Source organism: Macrobrachium nipponense, chromosome 4 (assembly GCF_015104395.2).
Source record: "Macrobrachium nipponense isolate FS-2020 chromosome 4, ASM1510439v2, whole genome shotgun sequence".
NCBI lineage: Eukaryota > Metazoa > Arthropoda > Malacostraca > Decapoda > Palaemonidae > Macrobrachium > Macrobrachium nipponense.
The window spans coordinates 60,006,857-60,016,179 of record NC_061100.1 but is presented as its reverse complement, the minus strand read 5'-3'; positions in this window follow the sequence as shown (position 1 = coordinate 60,016,179).

Here is a 9,323-nt window from a genome sequence, read left to right as displayed (position 1 = left end):
TAATCAAGGCTGACTCTATCTGGCTGAGTAAATAAAGACAGGTAATGAACATTTCAAAAGGCACCTTTTGATCAGATATCATAGATAAATCCTTCTTCAACCAACGCTCAAGAAGATTAAATATGAATTATCGTGGGGGGTTACTTGTAAAATGACTACATACATACATATCTATACATACACACAGACACACACACACAACACACACATATATATATAATATATATTATATATATATAATATATTATATATATATATATATATATATATTGTATATGTATATGTTATGTATGTATGTATGTATAGTGTATGTATGTATGTATATTATATATATATATATATACATATATATATATAATATATATATATATATATATATAATATATAATCTATCTTGATAAAAGGAGCCCATAAAAAAACACCAAAATATAGAGAGAAAAGTACTATATTTCAGAGACTGCTGTCTCTCTCTTCAGGTAGATGAATGAGAAAAGTTTACAGAAAAGGTGGTATTTATACAAGAGGTCCATCCACAAATAAGCCAATTTAGTCACCCTCGCTGATAATATTCCTTTAATCTTCTTAAGTGTTGGTTGAATGAAAACGTGGTCGATCGTATCTATCGATATATATATATATATATATATATATATATATATATATATATATATATATATATATATATATATATATTAGTCACGAACCATCTACAGTTCCACAGGTTATATAAATCAAAATTAAGAGATGGGACTGAAATGGCCGTATGGGCCAGGACAAACCACAGAATAGGGTGCGAAACTATTGTCAAAAATACCTTAAAACTAATTTATTACATATATATGTGCATATTTACAACTGAGTACAGGCTCTAGGTGGCGAAAAGACACTAAATAAATATGAACATAATTACACTTAAAACCAAATCAATGAATCATTAAATAACTTACATTAGTCAAGAGACAGAACAATAAACATTTATATATGAAAGTAAATGCTTAATAACAGCAGTCAAAAGTCAATGAACATCCAATTCAATATATAAATGAAAACAGTAAATCAATTCCAGGGCTATACACTTGCTCCACACTACTAAATAAAATAAACAATCATTATACAGAATAACATGGTCAATGAATTAAATCAGTAAAACTAAAAAATAGGCAGCATAACAGTGGCAAATCCCCAAAGCAGCATAAACCATATAATCAATTCCATGCAGCACCAATACATCATTACATAGACAACATAAATAATATTGATAACAATACCCTAGTAGTAACACTAATACTTAGGCAGCGTCACACACAAAAATAACAGACTATCTCTGCAGAGACATCGAGGCAGAATCTGCCGTCAAAAAGGATGTACATCATCAGACACCCACCATTGAGTCACCAAAAAAGCTCATGACTACTGACAGAACACATCCAGAAACACATATGACTCCAGCAAAGACGAAGAGACAACAGGTTGGCTGTTTCACTGGAAGCACACTTTTCTACAGATGACTACGTACATCCTGCAGCTGCCGAAGATAACAGTTAACCAATTCCTGCTCTTCAAATCCAGTAACCATGCTGCAACTGCCTTCAATTTCCGAAGACAACAGATGATCAATACCTAATGATCAAATCAACTAACCATGCTGCAACTGCCTTCAACTGCTGAAGACAACAGGTGACCAATGCCTGTTGTTTAAATCAAGTAACCATGCTGCTACTGCCTTCTTGGCTGGGTTTTGCGAAGAACCTGTCTGTCTTCCACCCAGAACCTGACTGACTCTGTCACTCACACTGTGACATTAAATAAACTGGTCATCCTGGCGAAAACAATGAAGACCAGGAGAAAAGGGGAAACGACCTAACCAAGATCATTCAAACAAAATAACGATCGAGCCTGACATCTCCCTAACCCCCCCCCAAAAAAAAAAAAAAAAATTACAAAAGAAACAAAATTTTCTTTTACTAGATCACAACACTCGTCCTAAAAAGTCATCAGTCCGGCCAGTGAAAACAGAACCAATTCTGACACAAGGTCGCCATTTGTAATGAACCATTAACAGTTCCACAGGTTGTATAAATCAAAATTTAGATACGGGACTGAAAATGACCAGAGGGACCAGGACAAACCACAGAGGGTGCGAAACAAACATAAAAAATACCATAAACTAATTTATTACATATATATGTACATATTTGCAACTGAGCACAGGATCTAGGTGGCGAAAGACACTAAATGATCATTAACATAATTACATTTAAAACCAAATAAAGGAATCATTAAATAATTTACATTAGTCAACAGATAGAGCAATAAACATTTATAAATGAAAATAAATGCTTAACAGCAGCAGTAAAAAAATCAATGAACATCCTCTTCAAAATATAAATGTAAACAACAAATTAATTCTTGCTAGGACACCTTTTCACATTCTTACACCCACAAACAATTTATCAAATCCTTTAAAGGATATCATGAATGCGAGTGTAAGCATGTTCAATATACTTCGTAAGAATCTTTAAGAAGCTCAAAATAAGCATGAAAAGTAATCATGCTTATTTTGTATATATATTAGGTGATCTAATATATATACAAGTCTATGTACGCAAGGGTCTGAACTAAAAACTAACGCCTAAATTCGAAGGACCATTTATCGTCCTCGAACTGCTAATGGCAAATAGGCTGAAAGTTCAGAGTGTAGACAAACCTACTGACATTCGGACGGTTCCCATGGCACATGTAAGATGCTAAATCTTTTAAGGGTTGTATGAAAATAAAAAATTGAAATATATATAAAACTCATATGATAGCCTGGTATATACAAAACTTGTATGAAAATATATATCATATAAAACCTTTTTATCTGTATACCATTTTATTTCATGTGATGGTTATTCTTAAACATGAGTAATTACATATAATTGGTTATTTGCAGGTTCCGACATGCCGCTTATCTTGTTTTTATTGGTACTGATTTTTCAGGCATTTTTCTCTTGGGACCAGTTCCAAAACCAAAACTATTCAATTTAATCATGGCTCAATCATTGAAAGAATTGAAGATCTTTTCATTACGTCTCGTAACTTTATACTAGAAGTTGAAATGCAAGCTATTTTCTTGCCAGAAAATGATGTCATCAATTTTAAATCCGAATTATCTCGCTTTGCCGAGTCATTGAATCAACTGCACAGAACTTATTTTCCCTCAAGCAGCGAACACCCACTTGCTCACACCTTGGGTATCGCTGAGTTAATGTCCTTTGATTTGCAGAATAAGACGACTGAAATAGAATGCTTAGCACGCGACTTCTTTATGTAGACCGTTCCACACACCAATGTAGAAAGACGTAACCCCTTTGTCTTTGCCGCACTTAATTTGTTGGGTTCAGTAGCAGGTTTAGGTTTAAGTATCTCTAATCATCTTAAAGTTAACGATCTGAATAAGAGAATTGAAATACTACAGCATGGACATGAATTAATTTTTTCTAAACTTCGTTAACAACTAGAATTAATTAAGGAGCTCATGACGATAGTAAATGAACATTCCTGTAACCTAAATCATATCCAAGACGTGCAATCTTTGCTTGCAACATTAGCATATTACAATACGAAGATGGATCATACATATACTAAAGTTTCTCATTTCATTGAAAAATCCAAAGATTATGTGGAAGCCATAACACTTGCTACAAAAGGAGTCTTGTCGCCGCACTTGTTACCTATCAAAGACTTAACATTAACCATAGATAATGCTCATGACAAACTCGGTTATACTCCTTTGTTAGAAGGGCATAAGATCAAGTTCTATTATAGCCTAATCTCAGAAAGCGTACAACACTTTAGAATTATGATTAATATTCCTTTTGATCCCTCTGATGCATGGAAATCCTATAAAGTAGCACCATTTCCCACTTACATGTCAAATAGCTCATAACCAGTCAAATAGCTCATAACCAGTTATATCGAATCTGTCTGGCTATGCATTAATTTCTCCTAACAAGGAAACATTTATGGTCGTCGTAGACCTGGAATCGTTCGCTAACTGCTGCACAGTCATGGATAAAAAGGTATGCACGGCTGACTCCTTTGCATTCCAAAATGTTTCCGAGGGTTCATGTGAGTTGGATCTAGCATTCAATGGAACTTTGCCCCATACGCGAGAACACTGCTTGGATCACCTGTATCCTTATGACAAATATAAGTTCGCTCAAAGGCTGAATAACGGAACCTTAAGCTGAACCTTGAACGATTACAATGGTAGTTAGGAAAACTCTCCAACACAATTCACCAAATTTATTATACCCATTTAAGAGAAGTAAAAATGCTATAAATTGTCTATTCAGATTGCTTGAAGGAGGTTATATCTAGGGGTAATTTCCAAACTAATTTCAGCTTTTCCAACCTCACCTGTATAAACAACAAAAAGGAATATATAAAGATGTGGTAAAAGAAAGGAAATTATATAAATTTAATTTAAGAAAAGTATATATCAACAAATCGTAAATTGCATATATAATCTATATAAACCTAATAAGTAATTACCGATAATGTTGGGAGTGCTCGCCAATGTAAGAAAAAGGGAATTTACCATCGGAATAAGCCACTTCAATTGAACATATGGATAAATGATATCCTGGAAAATGAAGTACATTCCGACATCAAAATAATATCATTAAGCTGTAAATATACGCAATATAATTTTATAGAATGCATTCACTATAACATTCATCCTTCGAATTAAATCTAATATAAAGTCTTACCAATAATATAAATTACGAAAGATGAACGTAGGCTGATAACCCAGGATGACCTAGCTTCACCAAATATACCTAAGCGAAAGTACTGTACAAATATAACAAATAAATATAAGGCGCTAATATCAGAATTAGTTTAATAGTACACAATATATATATATCTATATCAGAGAGAAAGGAATTTATTATTATATTGGTGCTTTGAAGGCTTAAGGCAACGGATAATGATTACCATTAGACATTAAGAAACTAACAATGCTTGGTTCACCTTTATCCTTCATGCAAGCAAGCTACGAGACGAGACGAGTCGAATGCCCTCGAAGTTTAAAGTCTCATGACGAAGGAAGCCCAGAGTCCAAATTAAAGGATGTTAGTTCATGTTGAATAACTTCGTGAATGTGGAAACACTTAAATCACGTTAACTCAACCATGCGTTCGATATATAGCAAAACACAGCACAAATTCAGTAGAGATAATAATCTTGTAGCACAAATCTAGCTGCTAAAATCTTCGTGTCCTAATACTGCCAGTGAAGCTATTGACGGTATGGTTTGCTGGACAAGACTGAAGTGGGTATATCCATAAACCTCCCAAGTAAAGAGAAAATGGCGTGATTGGAAGGCTTGTTAGCTAATTACTTAGCTCGTAATAAGCAAGCAGGACTTAGATGGTACCAAGCATACAAATGTATTTAACTAGTTATTTTTAATAGTTTAAGAGAAAAGTCCTCCTTACTTCAATAAATACATATATACATTTACTAATAAACAAAGATAAGAAATTTAATTTCCGTTTAAACCTGGCTGAGATTCTCCCTAGAGAAATTTAGAGTGTCCTGCCCAGACGGATCAGCTACGGAATCTCATCTCTTCATTGCTACCGAGGGCTGCAGTGGAGCAACGGTCAACTACACCGTCCATGGAGTAATCACAATCATCCGGGAGGGATCCTATTTCGCGAACATGATGTGGGAAACCACCCACATCGCAGAACTTCTCTTACCCTACAACCCCACCATAGCCAAGCAGCTATTTCGCTTAGCTACTATGGATCCGATCCACCCTGTTTATACGCCTAATGAAGACCTTCACTACTACGCACTGCTGGCCATCGTCACACTGACAGTCGCGATCATAGTCATCGTGAACGTATTTGCTTGGCGCAGTATAAGGAACATACAGCAGGCCCAGGAACGGAACGTCAGAACCCGCCAGGACAATCTTTCCTATGGCCTGAAACCATGGAATTTTCAAGTTGAGTGAATTTGGCCACTTCACGCAACCACTGATTTGTTTTGGAACTGTGAATGAGTAAAACGTGGATCAGTATTTGGTTAGCTTGTAAAGTAGTGAGGCTCATTAACAATGCATTCCACGTAATATCATCTTAGTATCATAATCTAACTGTGCACACATGAAGCATATATAATTTGTGAACAATCAATATAGCTGTGCATTTGCACGCACCAGAAATATATATCAATGTGCACTTTAAACACATTTATCCTTAATCAATACATATATACATATATAGACCTTCTACGTATTTATCTCTTACAAGGTACCATTAATTTTTGTTCTTATAACCTTATACTAATACACATAACTTTTGCGTGTAATGTAACTACCAGAAATGCCTTAGTATTTCTAATGGATTAATTACCTTCATGACTTGCATCTATATAAGTATATCAATTTAGCACATGTATCACCTTTTGGATCTAAATCCACACAAGTAGGATTACTATATTTAGCATATGTATCCGTAGTACTTACCTTATGACTGTGCTTTATCATTATTATTAATTGCATTGTCATTTACTCTCTGATTTTGATGCATTAATCAATCAACTATCACCATTTTGAATAATCATTATCTCGAATTATCTTGATCTTGGAATAGTGCTCACACACATCCTGTTTAAGGGCATTTCCTGATCTGATTGACCTTATTTTGTTGTCGTGACCGAGTGATATGTAATAATAATAATAATAATAATAATAATATTAATAATAATAATAATAATAATAATAATAATGTTCTAAAGCAGTGTTGTCCAAACATTTTCGCCTATTGTACCCTTTATTACCTTCTACTGTTACGTAGGCCACCGCCCACCCCCTCGCCCACCATGGCTGAGCAAAATCAGTTTTATTTAGGATAATCATGCAAATAGTACATTAATTATGAAAAGACTGCGTTATAGGAGTGTTGGTCAATAAATTCATATTTATTACACAAATAAAAATGATGATTTAATAACAAAATGCTTGAAAATACTTACACAAGTTAATGTGAGATGTGAGGCTGATGTTCACTGATGGGATGTTTCTGTTGTGTGTGTGTGTGTGCGTGTGTGTGTGTGTTCCTTGTTTGTTCACGTTCCCTCATGATCTATGTTGCGTACCCCCAGGGGTACGCGGACCCCAGTTTGGACAACACTGTTCTAAAGGGTCCAAAATAATACAAAGTCTTAAGAGTCCGTGTATAATTTTTAAGACTACTAAAAACTTTCGAACACTTCCCAGGGAAGGGTTTGAAAGCTTTTTGTAGTCTTAAAAATTATACACGGACTCTTAACACTGTATTATTGTGGGCCCTTTAGAACATTATATATACTCTCGCGATAGAGAGTTTTTCCCTAATAATAATAATATCCTTTACTTCAGCTCAGGGCCTGAAACATGGAATATACAAAATACAGACAGTAGCATACACAATCTTGATTCATGAGACAACATGATAAAAAAAATTAGTAATCGGCACTTATCCACAAAATAGCTGAGGTAGCATAAAAGATAATAATCATAATACTGGTAATAACAGTAATAATATTGGTGAGAAAAAAAATGCATTGAGAGTTATAATAGTTAGTGCACAGATTATATAACTCAAATTTCAACTAGAGACCTTAGGTGGTTACAGTAGTCAGGTCCAGAGGGCTAAATACGAAAACTGAATGAAAAAAAAAAAAAACTTTACCTTGATAGTAATCACAGTAATAATGAAAAAGTAAAATATCAGCAATAAATATAATAATGACAAAATCTGCAGATGACATCTTGCCATTACAGAGATTAAGTCCTTTAGGGGACAAAGGCCTCATTTTCCCATCTTTCCCACAATTTAGATCTTCTTGCTTCACTCCTTAGGATGCTTTGTATGAGCGAGTTGCTGCTGTTTCTCACTTGGGTTACAAGACTAGACATTGTTCGCCTTACAATGATTTTTAAATTGTCCAGATGGTTTTCTATGAACATCTGTGTGGCGGAGTGGTAGCCGGTAGTGTTTGTGAGGTGTCTCAGAATGTCATTGTGCACAACAGTGATACGTCTCCTGGTCTCTCGGGCATAGTTCGTCCAGAGGGAACACCCATAGATACTGTAGCAGTACAAGCGGAAGAGCAGCAGTTTCACGTCTTGGTCACAGAAGGCAAACCTCCTTGCAATCATGTTGCCAGTTGCACATAGTTTACGATGCCTCTGTTCAATGTCTGCTGTATCTTTTAGGTCGTCGGTGATAATGTGACCCAAATACGGAAATTCGTGCACAAATTCCTGCCGATGGTTTCTGAGGAAAATTTGTGTTTCTGCAATATGCTTAAGCAATCTGGGGAGCAGAGGCATGCACTGGGTCTTGGTTTCGTTGTAGATTATATCAAATTCCTCTGCATATTGGCGGCAAGTGTTGATGAGTAGTTGGAGACCTTGCACTGATGGGGAAATCAGAACCATATCGTCGGTGTAACAGAGGTTGTTTATAGTTGTTTCATTGACAGTGCATCCGATTGGGAGTGAGTTCAGTTTGACATTCAAGATATCTGTGTACGTATTAAACAGGTATGGAGAGAAAATGCCCCCTTGCCAAAGCCTGTTTAGGGAACCGAAGGTGTACGATAATACGTTACCACATTTGACACAGAATTGCCGTGTGGAGAACCAGCAATGTAAAATGCCAATTAATTTAGGGGTGTGCCCCTATTATACAGCTTCAGGAAGAGCTTCAGGTAGTTTACTCTGCCAAATGCTTTTCTCACATCTACAAAACACAAGAAAACTGGAGAGGCTGATGATAGGTAGTAGTTCAGCAATTCTTTCAGTATGTAGATGCAGGTGTCGGTTGAGTGGTTTGCTTTAAACCTGAACTGGTTGTCTGTGGTGCGTAGAAAGGGGAGAAGTCTCACTAGAAAAACCGACTCAAGTATCTGCAAAATTAAATTGAATGTTCTCAGTAAGGAGGTTATCTACATCCCTTTGGGAATCTTGATCATTTGTGCAATTCAGGATATTGTTGAAGTGATTGCCCCACATACTTGCGATAGCTTCTTCTCCGACTGCTTCCCCTACTTTCTGTGATAGCTTTTTAGTTTTGGGATTTAAGGACTGGATATCTTTCCAAGACGAGGGTAATCACCAGATTCTAAGTTTCTAGACATTGCATCAGCTCTTTGTTGTTTTTCATTTAATCTGCAGTGCTTAAGAGCAAGTTTGAACTGCGCTCTCGCCTGCCTCATTTGTAATACAGTTTGTTCTTCCCTCAGGTTACCATTTTTCCTCCACAGTAAAAACATTT